Here is a 13,284-nt window from a genome sequence, read left to right on the forward strand (position 1 = left end):
ATTTATTGTCCTGTAGGTGTACTAGTTTGTAGCGTTTTTCATAATATTAATCTTTCAGTATCTAGATTGTAGTTTTCAAAGTCTCATCACAACAAAACAACTAAGCATGAAAGTTTTCACAAATAGCCAGTAATCACTAGTTGATGTGTGTAGAGTTACACAGTAATCACCAGAAGTCTATCGTCTGTTTTATTGTATTATACTGGAATACTGTATAAAAGACAGAAGTCTATCGTCTGTTTTATTGTATTCTACTGTAATACTCTACAGCAGATAGATGTCTGTCGTCTGTTTTATTGCCCTTTATTGTAATACTCTACAGTTGACAGAGGTCTGTCGTCTGTTTTATTGTCTTGTACTGGAATATTTTACAGTAGACAGACGTCTATCGTATGTTTTATTGTCTATTGCTGTAATACTCTATAGGAGACAGAGGTCTGCCGTCTGTTTTATTGCCCTTTACTGTAATACTCTACAGTTGACAGAGGTCTGTCGTCTGATTTATTGTCTTCTACTGGAATACTCTACAGTTTACAGAGGTCTGTCGTCTGTTTTATTGCCCTTTACTGTAATAGTCTACATTAGACAGAGGTCTGTCGTCTTTTTATTGTCTTCTACTGGAATACTCTATAGTAGATAGAGGTGTGTCGTCTTTTTTTATTGTCCTCACTGAGAAAAAAGATGGCGACTCCAAATATAGAGAGCGACAAGTGAATGACGTGTAACAAAATGTCCATTTTAATAAGCACACTGCTTTATAAACGTGCTTCTCCTCTTAATATATTTTTGTCACTTTGAACTTTTTTTAAACCTTTTCTGAATGTGCTGGTAGGAATATAAAACACACGCATATAGTAATTATATAAAATAGTGTTATACAGTATTAGCCACCTAGTGTTTAATATGTAATGCACCAAATTGCTTTTAATAATATTATGATAGTCTAATTAATTAGAAGCTAGTCCACCGGATTCTTGTTATGTATGTATAGACTATCTTCCACTCTGTAATATTTTTAAATTTTGCACCGAAGTGTGAAAGTTATTTTCTCTAGTTTTTCGTTCGTATTATAAGAGTGTACGAGGGCTGTTCAAAAAAATACGCGGACTGACGTCATAAAACAAAATGTACTTTATTTAGAAGTTACAGTTCTGGGACCCCTTCAAGGTACTCTCCTCCCCAACGCACACACTTATCCCAACGGTGTTTCCACTTGTTGAAACAGTCCTGGTACGCTTCTTTTGTAATGTCCTCCAGCTCCTTCGCCGCATTTGCCTTAATCTCGGGAATCGTCTCAAATCTTCCGTTCAAGGGTCTTTTGAGTTTGGGGAACAAGAAAACATCGCAAGGAGCAAGGTCAGGTGAGTAGGGTGGGTGGGGAAGAACAGTGATCGAGTGTTTGGCCAAAAACGCACGAGTTCTGAGGCACAAATTTCGCAGCAACGCGGTGCATCTTCAGTTTTTCGGTCAAAATCTCGTAACAAGATCCAACTGATATCCCAAACTCTTCAGCAAGCTCCCTAACAGACAGACGTCGATTTGCCCGCACCAGGGTGTTGATTTTGTCGACGTGTGGGTCGTCAGTTGACGTGGAAGGACGTCCATGACGCTCATCATCTTCAATGGACTGTCGACCATCCTCAAAACGTTCATGCCACTTGAAACATGCCGTACGCTTCATAGCAACATCACCGTAAGCCGTGTTAAGCATAGCAAAAGTTTCAGTCGCAGATTTTCCAAGTTTAACACAAGATTTCACAGCAAGTCGTTGCTCCTTCAAGTCATTCATTCTGAAATCCGCCAAACGAAAAAATCGCACTTCACTTAAAACCGCGTAGCTAATACACAAATGAAGATATCTGCAATCGGGTAATGGCGTCGTAATCAGCTGATCTGTGCGAACCTAGCGACACCAAGCGGATTTTACTGGAACCAACTGGAGCCGCGCAATTCAAACAGTCCGCGTATTTTTTGAACAGGCCTCGTAAGATTCCTACAACTTGCTAATTTAGTGTGGGAAGGATATGAAGTACAAGTGGAAGATTTAGTAATATCGGTATACCTCTGAAATTATACTTTTGCAACCAGTGGAATGTTTAGGTTAAAATGAATATATTTTTGTGCTTTAAACGGTAATAAAAATAATAACGAGTATAATTCTTCTATATAATGCCGTTGGAAGTCCTTCCCGTCGATAAAGAGAAAAATAAATCGTACAAAGTTAACGATCTTTGGAAAATGAATACAAATTATAAAAACATAGGTGGCACTCCTTCAAGGTAACACTTGCAAGTTTGGTAATAACCTATAAAGATATTTAATTCTTTATCATAAACTTGTATGAAAACGTGCTTATTGGATATTCGTTCATCTGAAATTTTTAGCAACTGTATTACTTTATTGTAGCTAAACTCTGAAGTGAGAACTTGTTAATATTGCTTTAAAAATTATTATTTGAATGTTAACTGCTTAATTGTCGTCTCATGCTAGGATTGTCACTCTTTAAGAGTTAGATAGTGTGTGTTCAACTCGTGTGACACGTACTCCAACTCGTAATGTTTGACTGTTATTTGTTACATTCTTGTATGTTAAGTGTTCAAATCAATTTCGAGAGCATGGTTGTTTGTATTCTTCGTCCAAGGTAGTTCTTAGTTGACTGATGATGTATTCGTCCACCAAGATGGTTATTAGTTGACTGTGATGATGTATTTTTCTTTCAAAATTGTTCTTAGTTGGCCATGATCGTGTATTCTTCTTTAAGATGGTTCTTAGTTGGTTGTGATGATGTATTATTCCTTCAAGATGGTTCTCAATTGACCGTAATAATGTATTCTTCCTTCAAGATGGTTCTTAGTTGGCTGTGATGATGTATTCTTCCTTCAAGATGGTTCTTAGTTGGCCGTGATCATATATTCTTCTTTCAAGATGGTTCTTAGTTGGCCGTGATCATATATTCTTCTTTCAAGATGGTTCTTAGTTGGCCGTGATCATATATTCTTCCTTCAAGGCGATTCTTAGTGGGCTGTGATGATGTATTCTTCCTCCAAGATGGTTCTTAATTGGCCATAATAATGTATTATTCTTTCAAGATGATTCTTAGTTAGCCGTGATGATGTATTCTTTCTTCAGTATGTCCAGAAGATCTTAGTTGTCCGTGACACAAATTGACACAATTTTTTTTTTTCTGTTTTCTTAAATTTGTAAATCCCTGCAATATCCGTCGTCACTATTTTTGTTTTTGCTCACAGAGTCTATAGTGTTTTTTTTTTTTTTTTTTCATTATTTAGATATTTTAACTGTGGGAGACGTCCCGTGTAACAACTGAAGGAATCGTGAATTTCATGTTTCCATAGCTAGTGTAGAATACATATTGATTGAGGTGCATTCACCTGATATTTTTCTAAATTTTCATCCAGTTTCAGCATGTAATTAATTAAACTCATGTTGATCAGATGCCACAAGATAGTAAACAGGTGTTAACCATTTTACACAGGGAAAACTGATGCTCCTAAAAATCAAGCTAGCGTGTACGTGTTTCCTTATGGACTTCATAGAAGATAGTATTTTCAAACAGACAATACAAATACTTATTATAAAGGCTTAGCTTAAGGCTACGTGTAAACTACTGATAAAAAATAAGTAGCCAGTACACTTACAGGATGCCAATGTTTTGTCGTGTTATACAAGTCGGATATTTCTAGGTTGTTTTTGTTTTTTTGAAAATTTTAGCTTTTCTTAATATAACAACAAAGGTAGAAGAACTGCCCCCGCTGTTTGGAGCGTGGGAGCACGCTAGATGGGAACCCATAGCGCTGTGATAAAGCGGATATGAAGGGATCCCGATGACAAAAGTTATGGGGTGGTGCGACACGTTCTGTGCTATGTCTATGATCCCACCTGCTGAAGTATATTTATTGGTAATATATACAGTGTTAAGCAGAGTAAATCGAGAGTAATTTGTAGCTAGAATGTTCTTAGCTTAGTTACAATTAACGAAAGTTCAGGTTCTTTGAGTGCTTTCTTGGTTTCTGTAGTTACAAAAAAATAATTCTAGCACAGATAGCTCTCGAGTAGCTTTGTGCGAAATTAAAAAAAACAACAAAAAATACAGATTTTTGTCCACCTTTTCTAATTTGCCTTTTGACACACATTGTCGACAGATGCCACTTTACGAAAATAGTTTAAAAATTTTTATCAATTATGCGAGTAAAGTTCTTTCTACCAAATATGCTGGTTGGGAACCACTGTTCTAATAGCAAAGCCGCATTGGACTTTCTGCTGTGTGGAAGGAAAGAAATCGAGCTCCTGATTTAAACGTTGTAATTCCAAGACTTACTGCTGTCCCTAGAGGGAAGGCAGCTAGTCATCATCACCCACCGCCAACTCTTGAGCTACTCTTTCACCAACGAATAATGGGACTAGCCGTCACCTTATAGCGCCCCCACGGCTGAAAGAGCGAGCATGTTTGGTGTAACGGGGATTCGACCCCGCGACCCTCAGATTACGAGTCGAGTGCTTCAATCATCTGGCCATACCGTGTCGAGGGGACACTTATTTACTGTGTTAATTGTGACCATTAAATTCAAAATAGAAATTCTGAATGAATGTACGAATTTTCTTTCACGGAGAAGTTGGTTCTCTATTATTGATGTGCGAATTTTTAAAACCAATACTTCCTGTAGGTTTCACAATAAAACTAACTTCCGTCTCTATTTAAATAAAAAAAATATCAAAATGAAAACACAATCATACATTAGAAAAGGGTCACAAGTCAAAACTTTTAGTGTTAAAAGATTTCGGATCAGAAGCGAGAACATTAAATCTCACGCTTCGAGGTAGCTAGGGCACTCGACTCGTAATCTGAGGGTCGATGGTTCGAATTTCTGTCACACCAAACATGCTCGCCTTTTCAGCCGTGGGGGGTTATAATGTTACAGTCAATCCCACTATTCGTTGGTACAAGAGTACCCCAAGATGTGGCGGTGGGTGGTGATAACTAGCTGCCTTCCCTCTAGTCTTATACTGCTAAATTAGGGACGCCTAGCGCAGATAGGCCTCGTGTAACTTTGCGCGAAATTCAAAACAAATTAAGTGTCCCTCTTAAATTCAGTTACCTTCTGTCGCCTATAGCCTTGTCGAAATAGAAAAACCACATTGAGTTTCAACCTAATTCGTATTTCATAGCGAATTACGAAAAGTTTTGGAAATCTTAATTAATCAGGAATTGCAGTTTTGTGCCATCCTAATAAATTGAAAAGGTTATTAAGAACGTCATCTTCCTGTGTTCCGAGTTGCCAGAAGCAGTCGGGAAGATTCGGAACGCTCCCAGTAACAAAACACATCCACGCTCGGGTCTGTCAGACTATGGCCAAATGTTGACTGCTCCGAGTTACTCGGCCAAACATATAAACTGAACTGTTGTATGATGAATGTTCTGAACCCAGCCTAGTAAGTATAGTGACAATTGTATAATCGTTTCTCACAATAAAACATTTGTCCTTTATTTCTCATTTGGTAAAACAGTTAAATTCTATCTGGTACATTGTTTATTACTTGTGTTATATTAAAACATTTCTGAGTAAGAAAATCGGAAAATTACATGAAAGAAACTGACATAAAGACGTGGTAGAAAGGAACAACGTAGGTAGTGTGTCGTCACTGAACACTGATTTCTTATGGTAAGTGTATAACAGCCCTTTCGGACGCAAAATAGTCATACACTCAAATCATAAAGACCTGTTGAGATTGGGGGATTTAAAATCTTCAAGACGGCTATATCTCTTTTACTTAATGACATTATAAAAACAAATATAGATCAGAGGTGAAAATCACTATCACATCCAAGACAGTAACACAACGTAATAAAGAAGGATCTAGAAAGAAAGCATGGGCTTGCTAAGGCAAAGGCGTTAATCATACCTCCTGTTCAATCATCGCATACTTCACACAGCTGTTGAATAAAAAATCATTCACGCTATTCCTTATGAAGAAATACCGGGCGAGTCAGAAGACACAGTACCTATGGATTTCTGTGCGATCGAACTGTTGAAATGGGCTCTAGGAAACCGCTGTTTTCGTATGCTAGATGGATTATAAAAATCAAGCAAAAAGGAGAGGTGTAATTTTGTCATGAAACCCCGAAGAAGCATCTAGCAAAGGAAATCGTGCCGCAGGGCTATTGACAAGATACACGATAGTCAGATAGAATACGACTGAATGAAGCGAAAGTAACTAAAATGATATGGTGAGGCTTCAAAATGTTTCACTATAATGTATTCGACTCTTTGTATTCATTCTACACACAATCATTTTCAGTTTATCACAGACAATTAATTCTTATCTGATCTAGAGGATTACCCTCAAATTTTGTTGTACATTGTACACAGCTTATTGGTTAAATGTTAACCGGTACCCAGTTTCACATTTAAATTATATCTAATTTCAACTGAATATCAGACGAAATTTACATCCATTTGATACCAGTTTAATCTTTATATATATATATAAAAAATTATATTATACGTGACACAATTTAACCTTTATGTGTACATATATATAACACATGACACCGTTTAACTTTTATGTAACTATATTTATTTAAAGTATGAGATTCCGTGTGGTACTGATTTCAGCGGTTTGTTAATTGACTTTGACTTTCTATTTCCACTCTGATGGGGATTTTTTATGCTTGATAAACAATTTTCTTTGACGCACAGGAAAAGAATTATTTTTGCATGTCATAATTTCAATCATATTTAAGTAACCGTCAACTTAACAAAAGAATATGTAAATTTATAAATAGATAAAACTTTAACGACCTTTGTAAAGTCACCACTAAAATATTTTAAAAATACTGACACTTCATTCCTCAAATATATTTGCCGTCAGATCATATTTTGTGTTATAAAAGGAAATAATCGTTTTTCTGACGCTTTGACACAATCTTTATTTGTGTTATTAACAACAAACAGATCACGTCTCAAAGGAGAGGTTGAATCTTTTATACTAGCACTTGGAATAGGCTATTTTTTAAAAGTTATAAATGAATATTTTATTTAAAAATCAGCTCTTGAAGGCCAACTATGATACATGCAATTGCCTTATGACCTTTTCGTTCTCTGTTAATCATACGTCTATTAACTGTAAATATTTTTATTAAATGTAAACAACAACAAACAAACTAAGAATTGACGTGTTTGCTTGAGGAAACAAATAAATACAATCAAATAAACTTATAACTGCAAAATGTAGTGTAGCTTGATAACTTAACTATTAGTTCTATTTTCATCAATTTTTGTATAAAGTATGAAAACGTTGAATACCGACGAGATTATTTAGTTCCTCAAGTCCGGCGATAAATAAATAAAATATTCACGTGTTCTTCTGCGAGAAGCAGTAAATGTGAACTACGAGGTCTGTTCAAAAAATACGCGGACTGTTTGAATTGCGCGGCTCCAGTTAGTTCCAGTGAAATCCGCTTGGTGTCGCTAGGTTTGCACAGATCAGCTGATTACGACGCCATTTCCCGATTGCAGATATCTTCATTTGTGTATTAGCTACGCGGTTTTAAGTGAAATGCGATTTTTTCGTTTTGCGGATTTCAGAATGAATGACCTGAAGGAGCAACGATTTGCTGTGAAATTTTGTGTTAAACTTGGAAAATCTGCGACTGAAACTTTTGCTATGCTTAACACGGTTTACGGTGATGTTGCTATGAAGCGTACGGCATGTTTCAAGTGGCATGAACGTTTTGAGGATGGTCGACAGTCCATTGAAGATGATGAGCGTCATGGACGTCCTTCCACGTCAACTGACGACCCACACGTCGACAAAATCAACACCCTGGTGCGGGCAAATCGACGTCTGTCTGTTAGGGAGCTTGCTGAAGAGTTTGGGATATCAGTTGGATCTTGTTACGAGATTTTGACCGAAAAACTGAAGATGCACCGCGTTGCTGCGAAATTTGTGCCTCAGAACTCGTGCGTTTTTGGCCAAACACTCGATCACTGTTCTTCACCACCCACCCACCCACCCTACTCACCTGACCTTGCTCATTGCGATTTTTTCTTGTTCCCCAAACTCAAAAGACCCTTGAAAGAAAGAAGATTTGAGACGATTCCCGAGATTAAGGCAAATGCGACGAAGGAGCTGGAGGACATTACAAAAGAAGCGTACCAGGACTGTTTCAACAAGTGGAAACACCGTTGGGATAAGTGTGTGCGTCGGGGAGGAGAGTACTTTGAAGGGGTCCCAGACCTGTAACTTCTAAATGAAGTAAATTTTGTTTTATGACGTCAGTCCGTGTTTTTTTGAACAGCCCTCGTATTTCAAAATTCTAGCTTTAATAAGATGGAATGGCAATCAGAAACACAGTGTAAAATTTATATGATTCCTCCATAGACACATGGTAATGTACTTTAACCTAATTTACACATGCGCCGCGTAGTGGAAGAGAGTGGAAGTAAAACAGCTTCTCGTGATTTGATGGTTGTGCACACGCGGAATGCATTACACAATTCAGTACGAATGAGGAACATACGCAGAATTAAACATTAGTATAATTTGTTTTCACAGACTCCACATATTCATATTCTTTAAATGTTGTTTGTGGGTTTTGAAAATACAAGTAAGTTTTCTGGATGTAGTTTAAAATGTACACATTCTTAAAACGTAAAGGGCAGTTCAAAGTTTGTCCAGTTTCTAGAAAAAACGAACTTATTCCACACAACTGTTACAATCGATAAAAAGATAATAACGAAAATGTGATCGCTTCCCGAGGTTGAAATGTTCCTTATATTTCTTAATTTAATGTAACCTAAAATAAAATAATTTTATAACATTGTCCGACGTTAAAAAATCTCTAAAATGTAAATATTAATCAGGCCAAAGTTTTAAGCAAAATATCTGTTAAAGCTACATTTTAAGTACTTATTTCTTCCTAGTCAGAAATAAGAACAATCACAGACCTTTTGTGGTCCGTTTGCAAAGTGTTTTTAAATCTAACGAGTAGTTGTTACATAACTACTAAGTATTATTTGAAATGATATAACACCTGGTTGATATATAATTATTTGTTACGTAGCTACTAAGTATTATTTAATATGCTATAACACCTGGTTATTACGTAGCTACTAAGTATTATTTAATATGCTATGATACCTGGTTGAACGATACCACTAAGTATTATTTCACATGTTATAATACCTAGCTGTTATGTGACTACTAAGCATTATTTGACATGTTATAATACCTAGTTGTTGTGTAGCTACTAACTATTATTTGGCATATTATAATACCTGGGTGTTACGTAACCACCAAGTATTATTTGACATGTTATAATACTTGATTGTTACGTAGTTACTAAGCATTATTTAAAATGTTATAATACCTTGTTGTTACGTAGATATTAAGTATTATTTAAAATGTTATAATACCTTGTTGTTACGTAACTACTAAGTATTTTTTTGACATGTGAAAATACCTGGTTGTTACGTGACTACTAAGTATTATTTGACATGTTATAATAACTGGTTGTTACGTAGTTACTAAGTATTATTTGACATGCTTTTACACCTGGTTTGTACGTAACCACTAAATATTATTTGACATGTTATAATAACTGGTTGTTACGTAGTTACTAAGTATTATTTGACATGCTTTTACACCTGGTTTGTACGTAACCACTAAATATTATTTGACATGTTATAACACCTGGTTGATATGCAGCTACTAATTATTATTTGACATATTATAATACCTTGTTGTTGCGTACCTACTAATTATTATTTGACATGTCATAATACCTGGTTGTTGCGTAGCTACTAAGTATTATTTAACATGTTATAATACCTGGCTGTTATGTGAGTACTGAGTATTATTTGACATATTATAATACCTTGTTGTTGCGTACCTACTAATTATTATTTGACATGTCATAATACCTGGTTGTTGCGTAGCTACTAAGTATTATTTAACATGTTATAATACCTGGCTGTTATATGAGTACTAAGTATTATTTGGCATGCTATAATAACTGGTTGTTACGTAACCACTATGTATTATTTGACATGTTATAATACCTGGTTGTTGTGTGACTACTAAGTATTATTTGATATATTATAATAACTGGTTGTTACGTAGTTACTAAGCATTATTTGACATGCTATAATATCCTGGTTGTTGCGTAGCTATTAAGTATTATTTGACATGTTATAGTACCTGGTTGTTATGCAGCTACTAATTATTATTTGACATGCTTTTATACCTAGTTGTTACGTAAGAACTGAGTATTATTTGACATACTTCTGGAAAAAGAAAATTCGAGACTCTTGATGTACAACGAGTACTTTTATATTTTCTTTTTTGGTGCAGTCCAGGTTTGTAGTTATTTGATAAGTTAAAAGGTTACGCACATGCGCATTTATTCCAGGAGTAAAACTACATTTTAGTTTACTTATTATATTTGCATTACTTATTTTTACGAATTTGTAAAGACAACAATCTCTGGTCTTTAATAAAAGCAAACGGCCGTGAACATTGTTCTCGAGTCTTCGTTTTTCAAACCCCTACAAAAGTAAGCTAACAAAGCAGAAACTACGACGTCTATGTTTGTTACATCAAAAGCTGAAGAAAATCATGTTGCAGTACTATATTTAACAGAAATGGCTCTAGGGACCGGAATAAATTTAGTAATGACAGCATTCTGCGAAAAAAGGCTTCAGAACATAAATGAAAATATTTTATTTTTAATGAAACGACGTTATTGCCAACTCAAAGTACCCAAACGACTTTTTGTTACCATGGAAACAAAAAGAAAAATTTGTGAAAATGGCATTTATGAAAGCGCGCGGATGATTTGTGTAAGATTTCCATATTTAACTTTGTCAATAAAACGATAGAGTTTTTTTGTATAGAAAACATAAAGAATTTTTTTTAAAGTTCTGAGGTATGTGAAACATTTTTAAGGATTTCATTTATATATTTATTAAATTCGGAATGTTTTGATTCAAATACTTTTTTGACTGACATGGCCAGGTGGTTAGGGAGCTCGACTCGCAATCTGTGGGTCGCGGGTTCGAATCCCAATCACACCAAATATCCTCGCCCTTTCAGCCGTGGAGGCGTTATAATGTGACGATCAATCCCATTATTCGTTGATAAAAGAGTAGTTGGCGGTGGGTGGTGATGAATAGTTGTTTTCTCTCTAGTCTTACACCGCTTTTATGTGTGGGCCCGACATGGCCAAGCGTGTTAAGGCGTTCGACTCGTAATCCGATGGTCACGGGTTCGAATCCTGGTCCCACCAAACATGCTCGCCCTTTTAGGCGTGGGGGCGTTATAATGTTACGATCAATCCCACTATTCGTTGATAAAAGAGAAGCCCAAGAGTTGGCGATGGGTGGTGATGACTAGCTGCCTTTTCTCTAGTCTCACACTGCCTCATTAAGGACAGCTAGCGCAGATAGCCCTCGTGTAGCTTTGCGCGAAATTCAAAATAAAACAAACCAATCAAATATGTTTGGAAATATTAACGATAGAAGTTACACTGTTAGGGAAAGTTCACCTTACACGCAATTTAGATAGTGCTGTACGTAGATAGCTCTTCTGACGCTTTGCGAGAATATTCATAGCAAAAAATTAGCCCGCGAATTTCAAAGTAAACTTGATAATATGTATCCTTTGTTTGTTTCAAGTTAAGCACAAAGCTAAACAATGAGTTATCTCTACTCTGATGTTTACGCGTGTCCACAAACATACCGTAATGCCACTGTGGACCAATATGTATATCGGGTATTTCTAAACGCTTGCATTAAGCAAAACCGCCATTAAACATATTGGATTACGTTGTTCTACAGACGAATGACTACATTATTTTAAATCAGCGAGTCTCGTGGCAACAGCAGTTATACAAAGTCGCAGTGGAATAGATTGTATCAGAACCGTATTTTAATATATGTGGCATTATATAAATAGTATGATGCCACCGAAAATTAATGAATTTTAAAAAGGGTATCTACAATTCTTTTTACGACTCAATACATTCATTCATCGAATCATAAAGCTATTTTCGGTAAGAGGATTTAGATTGTCCAAAACGCGAATATTCCTTATATGTAATAATATTGGAGAATAAATAAATATAGACCAATTTAGGAAATCAGAACCATCCAGAAAGAGACTGGTAATAAGTCGTATCTTAGCAATCGTAAATAAAATGTGGAGTCCTCTAGCAAGTGGGAATCCATAAGTAAAAAGACCATTGGCAACATGATCAAGAGGAATTTCCGTGTGTAAAAATGAAACAAATTACATGTACACAAGCTACCTTCACGATATATTCATTCAAATGGCTCATTACTAAAGTAGTTGGAGAAGAGAACAAGTATTACTGTTATAGGACGACAGCCAAGTGTGTGATTTCCGTATAATCGGATTGTTGAAACGAGCTCTGTCGTCCTCATACATTAAATGGATTACGGAAAGGCAGTGGGAAAGAATAGGATGTTTCGGACATGAGAACATAGAGACAGAGCATTTTGTAATGTCAACTTACACTGCAGGATTATTGTCAAGATGCTCTGTCTTTTCAAAGATCATGACATAATCTGGTTGTACTAGCACTTGAAGGTCGTTTTAATATTAGGCTGTGAAAAAGTTAGTTTACGTAAATACCCTACACTCCTATCATGACTAAAGGTACCGATAAAACTCTTGTATTATCCACAGATACTCTCTAGCTACCAAAAGCGATCTGTTCCCCTTAAAAAAATCTCGTTAAAACACCCATCTGTGATACATGAGCATGTGTGTGTTGCTAGTTTCTAAGTGAAGTTATAAACACAGTTTCAGACATGGTGCTCAGGTATTACAGAAGACAAGAAATACAAGATGTGATATCACATTCAGGTCAGAGAGCCTGAAGAACAATTCTTATACTCCTATCATGCTTTGGTTGGGTGTATCAACAACGAGGAAGGCTCGGCATGGCCAGGTGGTTAGGGCGCTTGACTCGCAATCCGAGAGTCAAGGGTTCGAATCCCAGTCACACCAAACATGCTCGCCCTTTCAGTCGTGGGGGCGTTATAATGTTACGGTCAATCCGACTATTCGTTGGTAAAAGAGTAGCCCAAGAGTTGGCGGTTGATGGTGATGCCTAGCTGTCTTTTCTCTAATCTTACACCGCTTTTATGTGTGGGCCCGGCATGGCCAAGCGTGTTAAGGCGTTCGACTCGTAATCCGAGGATCAAGAGTTCGAATCCTGGTCGCACTAAACATGCTCGCCCT

This window comes from Tachypleus tridentatus, chromosome 7 (assembly GCF_004210375.1).
Source record: "Tachypleus tridentatus isolate NWPU-2018 chromosome 7, ASM421037v1, whole genome shotgun sequence".
Lineage (NCBI taxonomy): Eukaryota > Metazoa > Arthropoda > Merostomata > Xiphosura > Limulidae > Tachypleus > Tachypleus tridentatus.